The sequence below is a fragment of the Macaca nemestrina genome, chromosome 15 (genome assembly GCF_043159975.1).
Source record: "Macaca nemestrina isolate mMacNem1 chromosome 15, mMacNem.hap1, whole genome shotgun sequence".
Taxonomy (NCBI): domain Eukaryota; kingdom Metazoa; phylum Chordata; class Mammalia; order Primates; family Cercopithecidae; genus Macaca; species Macaca nemestrina.
In genome coordinates, this window is record NC_092139.1 from 38512099 (window position 1) to 38533624 (window position 21526).

The window sequence follows — 21526 nt, forward strand, 5'->3', positions numbered from 1 at the left end:
GCTGAGATGGAGGCAGCACCCTGACACTGCCCGGGCCGGGAAGGATAGTCAGGACCACATGACCCAGCTTGAGACGGAATCACCAGGGGCCAAATACCACAACTGCCTGCCAGGGCTTCCCTTTCCTTTCTATTACATAAGTAAAATAAACATTTTTTTGTTTTATTTTTAAAATATAGGTCAGGTTCCATGGCTCACACCTGTGATCCCAGCAATTTGGGAGGCCAAGACAGGAGCATCGCTTGCATGCAGGAGTTCAAGACCAGCTCAGGCAACAAGGCAAAATCTTGTCTCTACAAAAAATAAAAAATTAGCTGGGTTTGGTGGCATGCACCTGTAGTCCCAGCTACTTGGGAGGCTGAGGTGAGGTGGGAGGATGACTTGAGCCCGGGAGGTGGAGGCTGCAGACAGCCATGACTGTACCAGTGTACTCTAGCAAGGGCAACAGAGTGAGACCCTGTCTCAAAAACAAAAAAGAAAAATATATATAGATAAATGAAAAGATTAATATCCACAAAAGGACAAATATTGTTTGATCCCATTTATATGAGGTAGCTAGAAGAGGCAAATTCATAAAGACAGTAAGTAGACTAAAAGCTACCAGGAGCTGGAAGGAGATAGGAATGAGGGGGTTATTGTTTAATGGGTACGGAGTTTCTGTTTGGAATGACAAAAAAGTTCTGGATGTGGATAATGGTGATGGGTTGTACAACATTGTGAATATAGTTAATGCCACTAATTTGTACACTTACAAATGGTTAAAAGGGTAAATTTTATGGTATGCATATTTTACCACAATAAAAAATAAAAATAAACTATTACATATGAAAAAAGATGAAGATTGAAATCTCCCAAAACTCCACCACCCAGAGATAATCACTATTAACATTTTACCATACATCCTTCCAGATGCTAATATAAATGGGTGATACAGTTTGTAAAAATAGCACACAGTTTGGTAACCTGCTTCTTAAAAATATATCCTATTCCGGTGGCTCACACCTGTAATGCCAGCACTTTGGGAGACCAAGGCAGGTGGATCACCTGAGATCAGGAGTTCAAAACCAGCCTGGCCAACATGGTGAAATCCCATCTCTACTAAAAATACAAAAAATTAGCCGGGCGTGGTGGTGCACCTGTAATCCCAGCTACTCGGGAGGCTGAGGCAGGAGAATTGCTTGAACCTGGGAGGCGGAGATTGCAGTGAGCTGAGATCACACCATTGCACTCCAGCCTGGGCAACAAGAGTGAAACTTCGTCTCAAAAAATATATATATCATATTCTTCCATGTTAATAGCTACACACCGGCAGCCTATGTTTTTGTAGCCACATGGTATTCCAAAGTATAGATATGCCATGGTTAACTAATGTATGACTGTTGGGCATTTGGTCTCCATTTGTCACTATAGAGTGTTGTCATTATTATAAATAATGCTGCGAGGGACATCCCCATGTACATACTTTTCTGCATTTATCCAATTACATCCGTAGGGGAAGAATTCCTAGGGGTGGAACTGCTGAGTCAGGGACTTGTTTGGGAGGGTTGTCAACAGAGCATTAAGAGTAAAATTACACCAAGATGTTGAATTCTGTCACAGAAAGTTCTCTTTCTCCACACAGACTTTTCTCCAGACCTCCTTCCAAAAAGAGCCAGGTATTAAACATTTACCAGCACATCACTGGTCATAACCTAGGAATGTAATGTAAACCGTGAGCAGACTCCACTCGGGTGTCTATAATGTTGCATAGTGATTCAGAAAGGAAGGGACCGTCCATTCCGTAAGAAACCAGTCCCTCCCCGCCCCGACCTCTCCAGTCCTCCTCTGGAGACACACCATGCTGGAGCCCTGAGGTGAAACTGATATACAAGACAAGCAGGATTATACTGGGTTAATGTCCACTGAATTCCCAGCAGGAAGGACTCTAGGAAGGGCCAGTGCCGGGGGTCTCATGGTGGGTGCCACATATGTAGTCCACACAAAAGGTTTTTTGTCATTAAAGGTTTTTAAAGGTTTTGTTCTTGTATAGACAGAAGGACAAGGCGATGACTCTTCTGAAAGAGGTCAAGGGTTAGAAGGGACACGTGGAATCATTTAATCCCTTGCCTTGGAGATGGGGAAACTGAGAGTCAGAAAGTCTCACAGCATAAATATTTCAATAATCATTAGCCAGACGCAGTGGCTCATGCCTATAATCACAGCATTTTGGGAGGCTGAGACAGGTGGGTCACTTGAGGTCAGGAGTTCAAGACCAGCCCGGCCAACATGGTGAAACCCCGTATCTACTAAAAATACAAAAATTAGCTGGGCGTGGTGGCATGCACCTGTAGTCCCAGCTACTTGGGAGGCTGAGGCAGGAGAATCGCTTGAACTCAGGATGTAGAGGTTGCAGTGAGCCAAGATCATGCCACTGCATTCCAGCCTGGGCAACAGAGTGAGACTCCATCTCAAAAAAACAATAATAATTATAATCATTAAATGTACCCCAGAAGTATCTCACATGCAGGTGAGGTTCAACTGGTTCAGGGCAGCGCTTGAACATATCCCATGTCTTGGATGCATAGTACAAATCTTATCCTCCCCTTCCCATGTACAGAATTGGAAATTGAAATCACTGGGGTCACATGCTGACTTAGTCATGGCCAGATGTGTGCTGGGGCCAGCTCCTACTGGCTCTCAGGTGCCAGTGGCGCACAACTCTTCCCAACTGAGTGTTCACTGACACCAGGTTGGTAGAGTGAAATCAGCCCTAGTGGGAATATTTATTTATATCACACAAATTGGAAAACACCACAAAGCAGGGCTTCCCCCAAAACCCTTACCAAGAGCCAGGTGTTAAATATTTACCAGCACATCACTGGTCACAACCTAGGAATGCAAACCATGTGCAGGTGACCTCAGCTTCCTCAACTAACCTAAAAGCAGCCTCTCTTTCCAAGCATTGTAACTCTCTATGTTCCACCAAAATACACACTCCCAAATCCATCATAGCCTGCTTCTAGCCGGCAAATGGTTTTCTACTCGCTTGCTATGTGCCAGGCTGAGCACATATGATAGCTCATTTGACCCTCACAATATTGCTGTGAGATAGTTATTATAATTTCCATCTTACAGTTGGGGAAACTGAGTCTTTTCTTTCTTTTCTTTTCTTTTTTTTTTTTTTTTTTGAGAGGAAGTTTTATTCTTGTTGCCAAGGCTGGAGCACAATGGCAAGATCTCAGCTCACTGCAACCCCTGCTTCCCAGGTTCAAGCGACTCTCCTGCCTCAGCCTCCTGAGCAGCTGGGATGACAGGCGCCCGCCACCATGCCTGGCTAATTTTTGTATTTTCAGTAGAGACGAGGTTTCACCTTGTTGGTCAGGCTGGTCTTGAACTCCCGACCTCAAGTGATCCACCCGCCTCGGCCTCCCAAAGTACTGGGATTACAGGTGTGAGCCACCGTGCCCCGCCCGAAACTGAAACTTTTAATGACTTTTAACTATAGATTAAAACCTGTCTTAGGTTGGTTTCACCCAAAAGTAGATCGTGAAACAAGAACTCAAGTTCAAGTACAAAGGGAGTGGGAAAGTGAGATGAGGAAGTGAGTGAGCTAACACTATGAGCAGTCGGGATTCAGTCCTGCAAGGGAACTCTTAGAGACAGCACAGAACATGCCCCAAACTTATCCCAACAGAGAGGCGAGGAAGCTGGAGTATTTGCACACCTTCTCCCATCAGTCATTGGTTGAGACCAGTGGAACATGGGCAGGAGGCTGACAGCATCTATTACATTATCCAGTATCCCACAGCTAGGAAATGGTAAGATGCAATTCAAACTCCAAATCCAATATTCTTTTCATGACATTTATAAAAATGAGCACTTCACTGGATGCCAACGACAGTTAAAGCACAATGCCGATGAAGTAAATCGACTTTGCCAAATCACTTTGGGTCGACATGTTCAAAGAAAGCACAGGTATTTCTCTGCCAATTTTCACCAATTGAAGGAATAGGAAAAGCCCTTGGAAGTCACTTTGCCTGTTCCACAGGAATGGATGAGAGGGTCTTTCTCTGGTACCACCACAGCTGCCTTGAGCAGCAGTTCCCCAGCCCCAAGCCGTCACCCCAAACAGCTGCATCAACCTGTAATGACAGGCTTTAGAGTCTGCCATCCCAGAAATGATAAAAAATGACCCACTGGCTGCCCAGCCCAAGTCAGAGGATGTGCCACCCTCCTTCCCTGGTGCTTCCTGCCCCATTCCCAACCCCCACCTCACACGGCCACGTGGTCCATGGGAACCCACAAGAGGCCAAATAAATGAAACCAGCAGGGAGACCTGTGGGGGCTCACTCCACCTTGAGGACATTTATACATTCTTCTGGGCCAGGCACAGTGGCTCACACCTGTAATCCTGCAGGTGTAGGCTGTGGAGGCTGAGGCAGGAGGATGGCTTGAGCCCAGGTGTTTGAGACCAGCCTGGGTAACATAGCAAGACTTCATCTCTATTAAAAAAATAAAATAAAAACGTAACTGGGTATGGTGGCCTATGCCTGGGGTCTCAGCTACTCAAGAGGCTGAGGTGGGAGGATTGTTTGGGCCCGGGAGATGGAGGCTGCAGTAAGCCATTATTGCACCACTGCACTCCAGCCTGGGCAACAGAGACCCCATGTCAAAAAAATAAATAATAAATACAAATAAAAAATAAAAATTCTTCTTGTAGACAGGGAGGTATTGAAATAGGACAGTGTGTCATTGGAGTAAACAACTGGACCACATTGTGAAGAGTATTAGGGAGGTAGCAGGAGGGAATTGCTACCCTCGCTTTATAAACCCAGCTGTGGCAGCTCTCAGCTACTACAGATTGAAGATAGATGCTGAACATCTTGTTCCATTCCAAGCACACTGCTGAGATCTGCCCTGTTTCTCGCTCTGGGGGAGATGAGTCCTGGGACTACTCATGGGGTCACTCAGTCCATCTCCCAGCCTCTCTGTGAGACTCTCTGGCAACCTGACCCTGCCTCTCTGTCCCCACCTCCCACTCAGTAAGGACACTTCCTGCCAAAATATCCTAAAGAGGTCTGAAAGCAATAATCAGGCCCAGGTTCTTTTGTGCTTTGATGACAGGTCCCTTCTCTGGCAAGCAACGTCGTCCAGCCCTCTGAGACAGCAGATGCACACCCTGGGCACCTCTCCAGCCGAGTCGCTCAGCCATTCCTAAGCAGCTCACGCATGGAACGCAGACATGAAGCCTGACTCCGGGGCACCAGGAAATAGACCAAGAAGTAAAAGCAAAACCAATAGCAACTGGGATGTCTCAGGTGGGTCAGAGCATCCAAAGGATTGAAAACAAGGCATAGGGTTGTCCACCACACCAACTGACTCCTAAGATGACACAAACTGGCGAGAAGACCTGAACCTCCAAACAGAAGCCATGTAGAGACGCAGAGAGGTAGGCTGTGGAGCACCAGGGACAGAGTGAGGCCACGCTCGGGAAAGTGGGGATGATGCTGGCTGGAGATGCAGCAGATGCGGGCACAGCCCCAGTTGGCCAGATGTGGAGGGCACACAGTCCCCTTCCCCTGGAGGAAGGCATGAAAAGGGACCTCAGATCCCTGGTCTCCTCTCAGCCAGTCTTCTCAAAGGGGCCATCATGATTCCAACCCAATTTCAACAGCATAAAAATGAGGGGAGTGGAGCACTTGGGATATGTCTAGGCTGCACCCCAAGGCTTACCATGTGTCTCCCCGATATTCCACCTCTGCTCTTCCATCTGCTGAAGGAGGAGCGGAACTCGCCTTCCAGCCTCCCCAGCAGAGGGACTCCCAAGCTGTACCAGTCCACACTGCAGGTGCCCAGGCAGGCTGTACACTATGCCTCCACCTTCTCCCAGGGGAAGAGCTCCCACTCTTTCCCAAACTACCCCCTCTCCAAGCTCAGCCATCATTTGAGGCCCTCTTCTACCCCTGTGAGGCCTGCTGGACTGCCACAGCCCCTAGGCATCAGGCTGACCTGTCCAGAGGAGAAAACGCAGCTGCTGCCCACACCCAATGCCCCCACGCAAGGGTCTCTGATCCCAAATGGCCACCACCCAGGAAGATGCCACACTGTGTCCCTGGGACACTACATTTGAACACGAGTGTTTTGGTTTTTTTGCAAATTGACTCTCCTCAAACAACCCGATATATCTTTGCCATGCGAGATTTCTTTAATTCTTCAGACCACCTGCAGAAAAAGTGCCTAGTAAGTAAATGTGGATGTATTAGTCAAATAAGCCTAGCTACAGATTCCTCATCCAGATGTTCCTGAAAGAAGGCCCCTGGCTGTGTCTTCCCGGCTGTTTAAAAGAATCATTGTTTCTAATTCTTTCCTCCCATTGTACTAAGATCAACTGTGGCAGGAACTGGGTCCCCCTCCAGGACAAATTGTTGTTTGTCAGCTGATTGGTTCATACATTCATTCACCATTTACAAGGTACTTACTATAACCCCAGCCTGCCCTAGACACAGCCTCTGCTCTCCCGAAAAACACGTTCTAGGCGCCAGGATTCCAGATACCTGGGAAATAGAGTGCACGCAGTGATGAGAGGCCTCGTGCTCGGCTTCTCCTGTCACTGAGGCGCGGTGGGGGCTGTGGACAGCCCGGACCCATGCAGCGCCCCAGAGGTGAAACAGAACCCTCAGTCTCCCAGTGAGGCCACTGGCACTCTCGGCTGTCCCCAGAACTCTCCGGCTTAGAGCTGAATGCAAAGTAAGCGCTGGAAATGCAGAAGTAGCCGGGGCCGCCCACGGCACCTGCCTCGCTTGGGGCGAGAGAAGACGCCAGGCTGAGGTCCCCAGCGACCTCAGGCACCAGCTCCGAAGAAGGGCGGGGAGACCGCAAAGGGGAAGTGCCCGGAGGCCAAGGGCCCCCGCTCACCCTGTGCCCTTCTGAAGCTCGCCGCCTCCCCGAGCCGGGGACTAGGACCCGCCTCGGGGAAATCTGCCTAGAAGACGGCGGCGGATTGGGGTCGGGCACTCTCCGGGTCTGTCAGGGCCTCTGGAATCCTGCACCTGCCACGCCGCCCCACCTCGCCAGGAAGTCTCAGAGACCCCGGGGATGGGGTGGGAGCACCTTCCCATCGTGGGCTCGAAAAGAAGTAAGGACACCCCCAGGGGTCCGAGAAGCCTCCTTTCTCGGAGGCTTTCCAAGCTCCAAGCCACAACTTTCTTCGGATGCAAGGCAGGCCGGCTGGGGCTCTGCGCCTACATGGCCCCGGGGGGGTGAGGAGGGGCAGTCGGCGCGCCCCGGGAGCTCCACGCTTGGGGGAGGAAAGAGGAGACAAGAAGCAGGCGAGGACTAAGGGGCTGACCCAGCCGGGATAGGGACCATCGTGGAAAAACTTTGGCGAGGTGGGGGGACGCGGAAAGAGAGTGGCCCGCGCCCTGCACCTTGCGCCCGGCATCCCGCGCCAGTGCCCAGCTCCCAGTGCCCCGCGCCCCGCGCCTTGCCTGTACCCCGGGCCAGCTGCATCGCGCCCGCGCCGCGGGAACCGTGGAGTTGAAAAGTGGGGGCGCCTCGGCCAGCGATCGGCGGGCAGGGCTCAAATCCAGCCAGGCTGGGCAGGCGGTGGCCGCGCGATTGGGGACCGGGCGCCCCGCCCTCCTCGCTCCCCTCCTCTTTCCTCTCCCTCCCTCCCGCCCCTTGGCCTTTTTCAGCCCCTACCGGGTCTGCTAGTCCGCTGTCCCCTCTTTTCTCTCGATCTTCATATCACTCCACACCCCTTCGCCTTGCCTTCGCCTTTCTTCCTCCCCTTGTCTCCCGCCCCCTCCTCTTCTCCCCTCCCCTCTAGGGGCGGAGCTTCTCCCCTCCCTCCCAGACAATGCTGTAGCTGCGTCCCCTTCCCCGCCAGCTCGTCCAGGCTCCCGCCGCCAGCGATTCTTCCGGGCTGGGGGTGGGGAGGGGGTGGGAGTGCAGGGTTGGGGAGGATGAGCTGGCTCCCCTCACCTCATTGCTGCTGCCCTCTCCAAGAGGGATGGAGACTTGGCCCAAGCTGCTTGGTTCACCCGGCGCTGTGACAGCCACTCCCAGGGAACAAACACGCTGCCCCACCAAGCCCACCTCCAGCGGCCCGGGTTCGCCAGGCAGAGGCTGTGGGATTTTTTTTTTTTTTTTTTTCTAACACCCCAGCTTATTCCCAAAAGAGTTTGAGCCGGACAGGGGCTAAACAGGCCCCTTCGACTTGGCGGGCCGGCCAGACGTGACAGCAATGCCAAGGAGGCCAAGTTTCTTTGTCCATTTCTCACCTCCCCCTCTTCCATCCCTGGACCTCCTGGCGCCCCCAGCACACAGGAGGCCCTTGAGCAGCCCGGCTGCAGGTTCCCTATCTGTTCAGAGCTCTCCCCCTCACGTGCCTACCCCCAACCCTGCAGTGTCTACTGACCAAAGGGAAAGGGAGCCTCAGGCCAACCCCCAAGGTACAACCAGCCGAGCTCATCCAGCCTGGAAGCCAAGCATTCTTTGCTAAATTCATTGTTTGGATCTTGGAATGTGTCTCCCTTAGAAACAATGTTATAAATGGTGATCTGCTTCCCAGGCCAGCCACAAAAGTCTGTTGAACCCAAAATGCAGCTGTAGGGTGGTGCTGAGAACTGTGTCAGCTACCCTGAAAAAGAAAGCCACTGATCAGCTTTATTTGTAGAAAAAATATGTATATATCTTCTGGTTCTTTCTTCTTGAGCTATAAACACTATAAATTAAATAAGTTAAAGCTCTCCCATTAAGTTTCCCCATCTGGACCCACTACTCTATTAGTTAAGCTTCTTTCCTTTGCAGGTAATAGAAATAACCTTAGGGGAATGCATTTGCAGATGCAGTGGTTTCTAGATAATCTCATCTAATCTCAGTGTCAGAACTGCATGGAGAGCTCAGTATAAGAGGCAAATCCAGAGCCTAAAGGGCTTCCAGTAACCAGAAAGTCTTCCCTGAGGGGTTCTTTCTTCTCCTTCATCACAGACTGGCCCTCCCTGCACCCCAGACACTTGGTGAAGGGTGGCCATGACTTCTATCACTGGGGCTTGGAGCTCTGCTGTACAGGAAATCAGACAGATGCTGCTAGAATCCCTTATTCTCTAATCTCCCAAAAGAGCAGCTCACCCTCCTGTGACGGTGGGGCTAGGGATGAGCTCAGGTTGTCCAAACTGGGCTGCCAGAAATCCTGAACCTAGGCCCTATTTAAAACTAAACCCATTACTTTTGTTTTTGTTTTGTTTTGTAATTTTGAGATGGGGTCTCACTCTGTCATCCAGGCTGGAGTGCAGTGGCATGATCATAGCTCACTGCAGCCTCAATCTCCTGGGCTCAAGAGACCCTCCTGCCTCAGCCTCCCGAGTAGCTGGAACTACAGGCATGTGCCACCATGCCCAGCTAATTTTTCTATCTTTTGTAGAGATGGGGTCTCACTATGTTGCCCAGGCTAGTCTTAAACTCCTGGCCTCAAGCAATCCTCCCCCTCAGCCTTCCAAAGTGCTGGGATTACAAGCATAAGCCATCTTGCCAAGCCATGAACACATTTGTCTCTACTTAGATTCTCCATCTTAGTGAATAAATTGATTGATTGATGGATTCATTCGTGCATGACAACAGAAAACGTGTTCCCATTCATCAATTTCTGCCTACCAAAGCCACAGGAGAGAAAGGAATAGCCCTTCATCCTTCATCCTTCAAGGCAGAATTGAGCAACACATTTGAACAGGGATAATATTTTGCATATATTAAACTAATAATTAAAGTCTACCCTTAAACTGTATTTTCTTTTTTTTTTTCCTTGTTTTCTTTTTTTTTTTTTTTTTGGATGCAGTTTTGCTTTTGTTGCCCAGGCTGGAGTGCAATGGCGTGATCTTTGCGCACCACAACCTCCTCCTCCCAGGTTCAAGATTCTCCTGCCTCAGCCTCCTGAGTAGCTGGGATTACAGGCATGTACCACCGTGCCCAGCTAATTTTTTGTATTATTTTTAGAGACAGAGTTTCACCATGTTAGACAGGCTGGCCCGGAACTCCTGACCTTGTGATCCACCCACCTCGGCCTCCTAAAGTGTTGGGATTACAGGCATGAGCCACCGCACCCAACCAGACCATGTTTTCTTATGGGTTTCTACCACCAGAGGACAGACGAAGAGGCTCATGGCCCAGGAAGCAACAGGTGAGCATTGTCTACAATTGTCTAAAATTCTCCAATAGAAACACAACTTGTGGCTTGGCGCGGTGGCTCACGCCTGTAATCCCAGCACTTTGGGAGGCGGAGACGGGCAGATCACAAGGTCAGAAGATGGAGACCATCCTGGCTAACACGGTGAAACCCCGTCTCTACTAAAAATACAAAAAATTAGCCGGGCGTGGTGGCGGGCGCCTGTAGTCCCAGCTACTCGGGAGGCTGAGGCAGGAGAATGGCATGAACCTGGGAGGCGGAGCTTGCAGTGAGCTGAGATAGCGCTACTGCGCTCCAACCTGGGCGACAGAGCGAGACTCCGTCTCAAAACAAAAAAAATCAGTTCCTCGGGGGTATTCGCCATGTTGCAAGTGTTCAATAACCACAGGCTACCAGCTTGGGACAGCACAGGTTTACAGAACAAGGAGGCCACTGATGAGTTTGGAGTCTCAAAGCTAAGTGCCTTTTTCCCTCAGCAAAACAGTAGTGGGAATGACAAGCATGGCCAGAGAAAGAAAAAGGAGCTTCTACATTTCTTTGTCTCCCCCTATAACAACTGGAGAGGCAGATCTTGCTACTAGATCAGAGTTCTCCTGTGTGGCTTGGGAAAAGGAGGCTGGCTATGCAGAGAACTGAGAGGCCCAAAGCCCACTCCTCAGTTTCCAGTGGATTCTGGGAAAAGGGACAAAGACAGAAAGTCCTGGATGCTGCATCTCCCTGATTTATGACCTTTGACCTTAAAGCAGAGGTATGTTGGTGGGTTAAGTGGAGTTCTGGGGACAGAATCAAGGATTACAGGCCAGATGCAGTGGCTCACGTCTGTAATCCCAACACTTTGGGAGGCCGAGGCAAGAGAATCACCTGAGGTCAGGAGTTCGAGACCAGCCTGGCCAACATGGTGAAACCCCATTTCTAATAAAATTACAAAAATTAGCTGGGCGTGGTGGTGGGCATCTGTAATCCCAGCTACTCAGGAGGCTGAGGTGGGAGAATTGCTTGAACCTGGCAGGCAGAGGTTGCAGTGAGCGGAGATGGCACCATTGCACTCCAGCCTGGGCTACAGGAGCAAAACTCTGCCTAAAAAAAAAAAATGAACACCCCGGCTGCCCACTCGCTTCTCCTCCAACCTAGACAGCTTCATACCGGTCAGCTCAGTGGAGCACCACGAGTACACAGAGGTAGGGCCTGGGTTCAGCTTCCTGGGGTCACCCACAATCCCTGTGTGGCGTAGATGTGATGCCAAAGTTCCTACCTGCTCCCAAGGACCAGGGGCTTCAGAAGGAATCTGAGTTGTGTGAGCCACAGGTGTTTTAACAGGGCCTATCTTAGTTTGAACTCCCTCAAGAGCAGAGCCTGAGACAAGGACTTGGGTGCAGATCATTTACTGAGGAGGACCCAGAAAGCAGGAGGGAGGGAGGGAAGAAGTGGAGAGTGGGGAAGGTGCATTATTGGACAGGTTACTGCTGTGGGCAACTGGGACTTGACTTCTCTGAGAACCGTCTAAGGAACTGTGTAGAACGCACCTTAGAATTATCTCATTAAAGGCCGGGGGTTGGGGCATTCATCTGCTGACTCCTCTCATTCTCCACTAGTTGAGCTCACCTCCTCTTACCTCCTGGTTTGTGAGGACTTATTTGGCCTAAAAGAAACAACTGAGGCAGAAAAACAGGAGTCAGCCAGGCGCGGTGGCTCACGCCTGTAATCCCAGCACTTTGGAAGGCCGAGGCGGGCAGATCACCAGAGGTCAGGCGTTCAAGACCAGCCTGGCCAACATAGTGAAACCCCATCTCTACTAAAAATACAAAAATTAGCCAGGCATGGTGGCGCATGCCTGTAAGCTACTCGGCAGGCTGCGGCAGGAGAATTGCTTGAACCTGGGAGGCGGGGAGTTGCAGTAGCAGTAAGCCGAGATCACACCACTGTACTCCAGTCTGAGCAACAGAACAAAAATCCATCACAAGAGAAAAGAAAGAAAAAAGAGAAACAGTAGCCATTGTCCCTTAAGGTGGAACGAGTTCCTGTTCGTGGAGCCATCCGCCACTGCTCTGCTGGGATGAGACATAGGCAGAGGGGATGCGACACAGAACACACAAATCCTCTGCTCTAAGCCCTAGGATGAAGAGGGGCAGGGAGACTAAATCAGGGGCTGCCTAAGTCAGGGGCTGGCAGGAGGACATAATGGAGACCCAGAGGGTGCATCAGCGAAGGCAGAGTGAAGATCAGGGAGCAGAGATCTGAAAGAGCCTGGAGCACCCAGACCCTAAACTGCACACGCTGCAGACGTCAGCAGTAGATGCCAGCCCAGTACTCAGGAATGGGAGCAGCATGTTCAGCATTCTGCTGTCAAGGGAGGGTCCAGAGCAGGCCATCTGCAGTGGGGCCCAGGGAGGACCCAGAGGCCTCCCTGTGATCCTGAGTACCAGCCTCACGTGCCACCATGAGATTAAGGTACAACTTCTCCCAAAGATGCATCTTAAAAAGAGCTGGGCAGGAAGGAAGAACTCTGAGAGAGTGTTTACATAAGAAGACCAGAGGGACTGTTTAGATTATTGCATAAGACTTCATTTACCAGACTAATATTCAGATATTTTTTCCCTCTGCTATCCAGGAGGTAAGAATTTACAGAGGAAGATCCAATGAGATATAGAGAAATAAGGAAGCCTAAGTGAAGTCTACCCCTGGGCTGCCGCCACCTCTTCACATATCTGGTGCACCAGCATGGCATGCCGGTTGGATATCTGCTTGACAGGCGAAAAAAGACCCTCTTGGGAGAGAATTTGCATTCTAAGGAAAGAAGAAAACAAGTGGTAACAAGGCTTGAGTTGACAGAAGGTTAATGAGATTGTCACTCAACTCTGCTCCCAATCTGGTCCCTTGGACACACAGTAGGGGGCTCCTGGAAAGAAGAAGGGGTTTTAGGTTACAACTGAAGGGGATGTTTTGTAAACTTCCAGGTACTCTGAGACCCAAGAAACTTAAGGGGCCAACCCTCCACTGTTCAGCTTCTCTATTTCAAGAGCTTGTTATGTTGACAACACGACCTAGAAAGAGACAGATTGATTGCCAAAATGGTCACAACTACTGGCTCCCAGCACACATGCTGTTTGCAATGTGACTCTGCAGTTCCTCCAATAAGGAAGTGGAGTCTATATCTCCACCTTGAATTTGGGCAGACAGTGTGGCTTGCTTTGGCCAATAGAATGAGGCAGAAGTCACGTTGTGCCTTTTCAGAGCCTGGGCCTCAAGAAGCCTTGCATTCTCCCACTCTCTCTATTGGAACATTACCTGTACCATTGAACAAGCCTGAGCTAGCTGGCTGGAGGATGAGAGACCACACAGCCCAGAGCCAAGTGGGCCCGGTTGTCCCAGCCAAAGCCCCAGGCATGTGAAAGAGCCCAACCAAGATCTGTCAAGTCCCATACCCAAATCCAGAGCTGACCACCAACGCATGAGGGAACCCAGCTGAGTCTAGCCCAAATAGCCAGCTGATAAAAAGCATAAACAAAACAGATGGTTGTCACTTTAAGCCACTAAGGTTTGGCGTAGTTTGTTTTATAGCAATAGTGAACTGTTAAAGAACTTAACAGGATCCTGCAGTCAAGGCTGACATGACCAGGGTATTGAGCAGATACAACTCTGAAGTCCCCTGGATTTGCTAATGAGCTTGCGCGAGTTACCTCTAGGAATTCGTCCCCACTGCCAGCCCTGTGCCCCTGCCCTTGCCCCCCACCACCAAAGCAGCATAAGAGGTATTTTCTTTTTTTTTTTTTTTCTTTTTTTTTGAGAGGGAGTCTCACTTTGTCACCCAGGCTGGAGTGCAGTGGCGCGATCTTGGCTCACTGCAAGCTCCACCTCCCGGATTCACACCATTCTCCTGCTTTAGCCTCCCGAGTAGCTGGGACTACAGGTGCCCGCCACCACGGCCGGCTAATTTTTTTTTTATATTTTTAGTAGAGACGGGGTTTCACCATGTTACCCAGGATGGTCTTGATCTCCTGACCTCATGATCTGCCCTCCTCGACCTCCCAAAGTGCTGGGATTACAGGCGTGAGCCACCGTGCCCAGCCTATAAGAGGTATTTTCAAATGGTTTAAGTCTGAGTGAGTTGGTGACATTTAGATTTATGGCTTTTAATGTGACTCCATTTGTTCTCATAAACTTGAGAGACCAAGGGAAATTTGAGTAACAAAGATTTTGTCACTGAACTCTACAAGTTTATCTTTCATGGGGCAGGACTATCTTAATTAAAAGAGTTCATTTTATCCACCACTAAGAAATTTCTATAGCATTTAAAATATTTATATGACACAGTGCCTGGATCCATCCTTGCAGATGGGAGAGTGGATTGAAGCTCTCGCTCAGCTGATATCTAAGAAGGCTCATGTGCCCATGTCTCGGGCCCCAGACAGGAGACCTATCTTACTAGGCTTTCCCTCTTCAGTTAAAACATGAACAGGTGCTGGTAAGAGAAAAAACAAAAAGAAAAGGACCTAAAGTACATAATCTAAACTTATTCATTTCCACCTTTTGTCTCTTTTCACAAAAAGTGTTTGATAGACAGCCTCAAGGCTAAACTCTCTCTTGGCCACCTTCCTGCTAAACAAAGTGCTTATAAACAATTTGGTAACTGAACCATGTTTCAAATTAGGTGGGATATGTCATATAATTTTCCTAGGAATCCATTCAAGTTTTTTTAACCCCAGGGTTACATTCCACCAAAGCTCCCCTTCCATTTTTGGAAGGAAATACCAATTACTTGGTGGGAAAAATGTTACCCCATCAATACAAATTGCATACACATTCAAAATTATAGATATTGATATATATATATATAACCATGGTGAACTATACAGTCTGTGTTTGGCATAGGAAAGGCCAAACTACCACCACACCCACCACGCACACACACAACTCTATTGTTCAGAGCTTTCCAATAAGCCAGAAAGAGACTTCTTGCTAACATTTGAGAAAGACTTTGTCTTGGATAGATGATCATTGGGACCAAGAATTTTCTCATGAATTCAGTAACTTAATGAAAACAAATTATCTGTAAACAATTACTCCAAGAAAAGTTACAGGCCAGGCGCAGTGACTCACACCTGTCATCCCAGCACCTTGGGAGGCCAAAGCACATAGATCATTTGAGACCAGAAATTTGAGACCAGCCTGGGCAACATGGCAAAAACCTGTCTCTACAAAAAAAAATTTTAAAATTAGCTGGGCATGGTGGCGCTTGCCTGTACTACTTGGGAGGCTGAGGTGGGAGGATCACTTGAGTCCAAGTGGTCAAGGCTGCAGTGAGCCAGATGATGCCACTGCACCTGCACTCCAGTCTGGGCAACAAAGCGAGAGCCTGTCCAAAAAAAAAAAAAAGAAAGCAAGAAAGCAAGCAAGCACGAAAGACTGAAAGAAGACAAAGAAACGAAAAAAAAAAAGAGAAATTACAAGTATACCAGAAAAGAATTACAAGACAAGGGAAAGAAGAGAAATATAAGCTACCAGGACTCAGGAAAAAAGTGAAAGAGAAGAATAAAACTATCACAGAAATGAAAGACCCAATGAAGGAGCAAAACGCTATGAAAATTAAGCTAGAAGCCTGGAAAGTACATTTCGGAAAAATGAATGCAGTAACATGGAGAATAACCGTGAATTTTAAGATGAGAAGAAATAATAGCTATGGAACAAATACAGAAGAAAGTCAACATATGAACATTTGAATTGGCATTCAAATATATACATTAAAAAAACTTCCCTAAACTGAAAATGTGAATTTATAGATTGAAAGACAATACTATATTCTGGGAAAATGGATATAGTTTTTTCTAAACTATACCCAATGTATGTTTACACCCAAATGTATGTTCTTTGAGATATGAGAATGGGGATTTTTGTCCTTTTTTGTTTATTGCTGTTTTCCCAATGCTTAAAATAATGCCTGGCATCTAGGAGCCCCCAGTGAACATTCACTAAATGAATTGCTAAAGGAACAGATTAACTAATACCAATATATCCTATTAATATTGCCCTAATTCAAAGATAAAGAGTTTTTGGTTACTCAGTAGAAAGATCAGATCATCCAACAAAAAATAACACCATGTCTTTGCTATTGTGAATAGTCCCATCAGGGCCAAGTGTGGTAGCTCACACTTGTAATGTCAGCACTCTGGGAGGCCAAGACTGGAGGATCACTTGAACCCAGGAGTTCGTGACCAGCCTGAGCAACATAGTGAGACCCTGAATCTGCAAAACAATTAAAAAGTTTGAGAAAACAGTGCTGTGATGAACATATACACCATGGAATACTACACAGCCATAAAAAAACAAGATCTTGTCCTTTGCAGCAACACGGATGAAGCTGTAGGCAATTATCCTAAGTGAACTAACATAGTAACAGAAAATCATATACTGCATGTTCTCACTTAAGTGGGAGCTAAACATTGAGTACTGGTGCCTACTTGACGGTGGAGTGTGGGAGGGAGATGAGGATTGTAAATAGTTCCTATCAGGTACAATGCTTATTATCTGGATAATGAAATAATCTGTATACCAAACCCCTGTGACACTCAATCTACCCATCTAACAAACCTACACGTGCACCCCCGAACTTAAAGCTAAAAAAATCAGATTGACTATAAACATCAGCACAGTAAGATTCAAAGCTAGAATACAATGAAACAATCTTGTGCCACATATGCTCCTATGGTGTCCTCAGAGAAAGAAAACATGATTCAGGAACTTCATATCAACCCAAACTGTAGTCCAAATATAGAACATGCACATATTTTCAAAACTACAAAAATTCAGCTACCTTGAAGAAAATACAAAAAGACTAAGTTTAGTAAACAAATGAGAAACAGAAGCAAAAACACCAGTAGTGAGCACTGAATACATTTATGTTTCGGGATTACAATTAAAACAACTATTGGAACTATGGTTGTGAAACAAAACGAATGTTATAAACCATTATAAAGCAGAAACTGTAAAAACCAATGAAGGTAAGAATGTGTTAAGTATCTTGATTTTCTCATTTTTTTGTAATTGAAGGCCACAAAAAGATACGTTTAAAGTCTGTAGCCTAGCTATTAGAGATACAAATAAGTGTGAAGTTATACAAGAATCCTCTAGAGAGAGGCTGTTGGCCAGAGGTAGCGTCTGCTTCTTTGGTGGTCTTGGAGCTTGGGCAGTGTTGATGTCATTTAGTGTGTGGGGACCAAAGATAATGAGCAAACTGCAAAATGCTTGACTGTCTTGAACAAAGGCGATTTTTCTCATACAAACACTCAGTGTCCCTATGGAGCAGTAAAGCAGTAGAACTAATAATAGCAATAACCGGTCCAAACTGAATGGAGGAGAGAAAAGAGACGATTTGGGAGAAAGGGGTTTTGTCATTACTCTTGGTGAAGTCAGTTGATTGCATCCTAAGAAATGTAGGATTAAATAAATTATATACAAATATGAGTGTTCTTTTGTACTATTTGACTTCCTTTTGTTCCATGTGCATATATTAACTAGTCAAAAAAAAAAAAAAAAAGTTAAGCCAAGGCAAGAGGATTGCTTAAGGCCAGGACTTTGAGATCAGCCTGGGCAACATAGAGAGACCCCATCTCTACAAAAAATTAAAAAATAAAAAATTAGCCAAACATGGTGGCTTGCACCTGTCATCCCAGCTACTCAAGAGGCTGAGGTAGGAGGCTCACTTGAGCCTGAAAGGTGTACACTTCAGTGAGCTGAAATTGCACCACTGCACTCCAGCCTGGGTGAGAGTGAGATCCCGGCTTGAAAAAAAGGATTAAAAGGTAAAGATCCTAGGGGCAGGGAAGAGGGTCAGGGGGAAGGCAGGTAGGGAGAGGTGAGCTGAGGAAGCAAGTCATTTTGATGCTGGAGGGGATGGATCCTGAGAAAGTGTCCTGCATGCTACCCTCTCTCTAGGGTTATATCTAGAAGGATGGGAGTGGACAATAAGACCCTCAGATTTCATATGAGTTTGGGATCTGAAGGTAGAGACCTGCCCCACTTCCCGTCAGTCATCTGGTGTAACATGGTACCCATAGCATAGGGCTGTCCAGGCATCTTTGGCAGCAGAGGGACCTAAGTAGACCCAGAGAGCTTCTAGGGATTGCAGGATGTTATAGGAGAGTGGCTAACATTTCCCATAACCCTGAGAAGCGCATGGAAGTCAGATGGGAGAAAGTTGGGGACCTGAGGGCACCTCATGGTTGGAACAAGGGGACCATGAGTCTTGCCAGGGACCACATGGAAGCTCAAACATCTTGGGAGTAGCCAGGGAGGAAGAATGCTGTGCCCAGAACCATGATAACACCCATGTTCCATCAGCCCACCACCACCGAAACAGAGACGAGACTCTGGTGAGAAGGTAGGAATGGGACTGCAGAAAGGAACATTTCAGAATTAAGTGAATTTTAACCTAAAATGACCACATTTCTCAGAAATTGACCAGCATGATTTTTGCTGCCAGCCAAATCGAGGTTCAAAGTAGAGATTAAATTTTTTTTCTTTTTTCTTTTTTTTTTTTTTGAGACGGAGTCTTGCTCTGTCACCCAGACTGGAGTGCAGTGGCGTGATCTCGGCTCATGCAACCTCCACCTTCTGGGTTTAAGCTATTCTCCTGCCTCAGCCTCCTGAGTAGCTGGGACTACAGGCGCCCACCACCATGCTCACCTAATTTTTGTACTTTTAGTAAAGACGGGGTTTCACCGTGTTGGCCAGGATGGTCTCGATCTCCTGACCTTGTGATTCGCCCCCCTCGGCCTCCCAACATGCTGGGATTACAGGCGTGAGCCACTGCGCCCCACCTAAATTATATATTTTTTAAAAGTTTCAGGTGCTCTGTGTGGAGGTTAAAGGTGGAGACCGGGGATGTAACACAGTCACCACACAGAAGCCCCTAGGAAGACAGGACTCATTGTAGAAGGGGAGGCCTCACAAAGGAAGTAACAACTGGGTCAGGTCTTAAGGGTGAGATGGGAATGGACATTTTCAGCAGAGGCAGCAGCACGTTCAAAGCCGTGAGGGAGCCTGGCTCAACCAGAGAACAGCGTGTGGTCCAGTGTGACTGGAACAGAAGGTGGGAGGTGAAAGGCGTTTCATGTTCCACTTATGCAGCCAAGAAACAAAATTCAAGACAAGTCAAGTTCCCTGATTCCTGTGGTGTTTCAGGGACACAACTCACCTTCCCCTATGTGTGTACTTGGTCCAAACTGTAGGGCCAGACGGGGAGCCAACGCCACCTCTCATGGTGATGCAGAGCCGGCTGAGAGGAGCCAGCTGGGAGAAGTTTCTTGGAGGACAGACATGCTTCCTGGGCCAAGAAATCTCAGGAAGAAGCCAGGGAGGGGAGGGCTGGAGACAGCACAGCCAGCAAGACTGGTCCATTGACCCGTTCCAGCCTGTCATGAGATGCCTGAGACGCTGACCCTCCGCCCAGAGCTGGCCAAATCTCTGCAGAGGCAAAGCCAACTCCCAGGGCTTTACCACTTTGAGACCTTGACCGCCCATCCTTCCTGCCCCTGGCCCAGCCCACCCTCTTCCATGCACAGAGATGAACGTTCAGCATGTTCTCTCCCACACTTGACCTAATCGCTTTGCTATGGAGACTTCCCCGACCCAGCAAGCAGCCCCACGCCTTCCTGCTGTGCTCTGATTGAGAACAGGCCCAAGCTATCCAGGCCTTCCAACAAGCTTAACCTCTTCCTCCCCAGACTCAGGCAACCAGGGAACGTGGGGAGGAGAGCCTTGAAGCAGCTAAGTGACTCAACAGAGAATGTGATTACGATATCTAGTCAATTGGCTCTTGTTCTGAAGGAATGATGACACCGTACCCAGGCAAGCAGGGACGAGACAGACCTAAGATGAGATGGGAGAGGCCACGTCATGCCTTGTATTGCAGGCCATGATGAGGAGCTGGGGGTTTGTTCCTATTGCAATAGGATGCCCTTGAATCACAGATTTATTATAGGAGTTAGACCTTATGTCCTTGTGGGAAAAGCTGGTGAGGTAAAACCTGTAAGGATTACTTGAAGATCAGAAAGATGTCACAGGGGAAATGATGGAAAAAAATCGATAGAAGGCTGTTCTTTGTGTGTAGTGGTAAACCTGGGTCAGCCAGGGCAGGCTACAAAGAAAAGCTTGACACGAAGTGGGAAAAAGCAAACATGAATGGAGACCCAGGAAGCCACAGCAAAACCCATGAGGACAAATTGGAACCTGGCTGTCTTTCATACATCCAGGATGACCTACGGAAGATATCTGTGGGTTGGGCGCAGGTGGCTGACGCCTGTAATCCCAACACTTTGGGAGAGCGAGGCAGAAGGATTGCTTGAGCCCAAATGTTCAAGACCAGCCTAGTCAACATGGAGAAACCCAATCTTTCCAAAAAATACAAAAATTAGCCAGGCATGGTGGTGCATGCCTGTAGTCCCAGCTACTCAGGAGGCTGAGAAGTGAGAAGATTGTTTGAGCCCAAGAGGTCGAGGCTGCAGTGAGCTGTGATTGTGCCACTGCACTCCAGCCTGGACAACAGAGTGAGACCCTGCATCCAAAAAATTAAAAAATTTTAAAAACCCTCAGAGCTGCCCATGTAGGAGATCCAGTGTGAGGAACAGGAGCTGTCGGTCTGACTGACCTCAGGCAGATGAGGCCATGGGGATGGGGACAGAGGCAGCTGTAGTGGCATCTAAAGCCTACACCCATCTTCCAAATGTAACAGCTGCTGCTGCTGCTGTCTGTCTCTTTCCAAATCTTGCACAAGTTACTCCTGTGGCCAGCCCTGACCTGGACGCACCAAGGGGAGGGAATTCTGGGAGATATGACTCCAGCTTAGCTTGGTTGACACAGTGCGAGCTACTGCAGAGTCCAAAACAGAGATGGAGTATAGAATAAATTGAGAGCTTTCTGTAATTCTAGTTTTGTTTAGTGTTACAAACACACTTGTATAAACTTAGCATTGTTTCTGAGTGTGGTTTTGAGAAATTTTATTTGTAGAAGAGATGGCATAGGATTTCTTTGTTCCCAATATATATTTTTTTACATTTCTTCCTTAACTTGATAAGTGTATTTGCCTTCTGTTTTTCTTCTTGAGATCTACACAAACCCTTTAATGACTAGACTGTTAGAAGTGCTTGATCTTAAAAAATTGATCTTTAAAAAAATTACAATGGGATGCCATTGAAATCATTTAAACTAGGAAAAGATGCAATTGAATTTACAATAAAAATATCACAGTGGCTGCCGTTTATACAATGGAGTGGCAAGGGGCAAAATTAAAACATGCAAACTGGTTAAGAGATTACTATGGAAGTTGAAAAACAAAACTGTGGTCATTTGGACTACAGGGGTATATTAGTC

General features: G+C 47.8%; 1 protein-coding gene and 1 long non-coding RNA gene across 6 annotated transcripts in view; one reads left to right on the forward strand and one right to left on the reverse strand.

The window, feature by feature from the left end:
* LOC105481565 (Ras association domain family member 2) overlaps nt 1-19370 on the reverse strand; it is a 57344-nt gene extending 37974 nt beyond the window's left edge. The window contains exon 1 of one of the 5 annotated variants that reach the window (XM_011741219.3): nt 19353-19370. The gene's annotated coding sequence lies outside the window, so the exon portion shown is untranslated. Of the gene's footprint in view, nt 1-6533; nt 6553-7472; nt 7567-7680; nt 7775-7962; nt 7982-19352 lie in introns of those variants that run through there. The other 4 variants (XM_071079627.1, XM_011741216.2, XM_011741218.3 and 1 more) reach the window with 4 other exon arrangements.
* LOC139358496 (uncharacterized) lies at nt 10105-15547 on the forward strand. Its single transcript, XR_011613494.1, has 2 exons — nt 10105-10156; nt 12771-15547. It is a non-coding gene; the product is annotated as an uncharacterized lncRNA (long non-coding RNA).
* Nucleotides 19371-21526: the final 2156 nt, after the last annotated feature.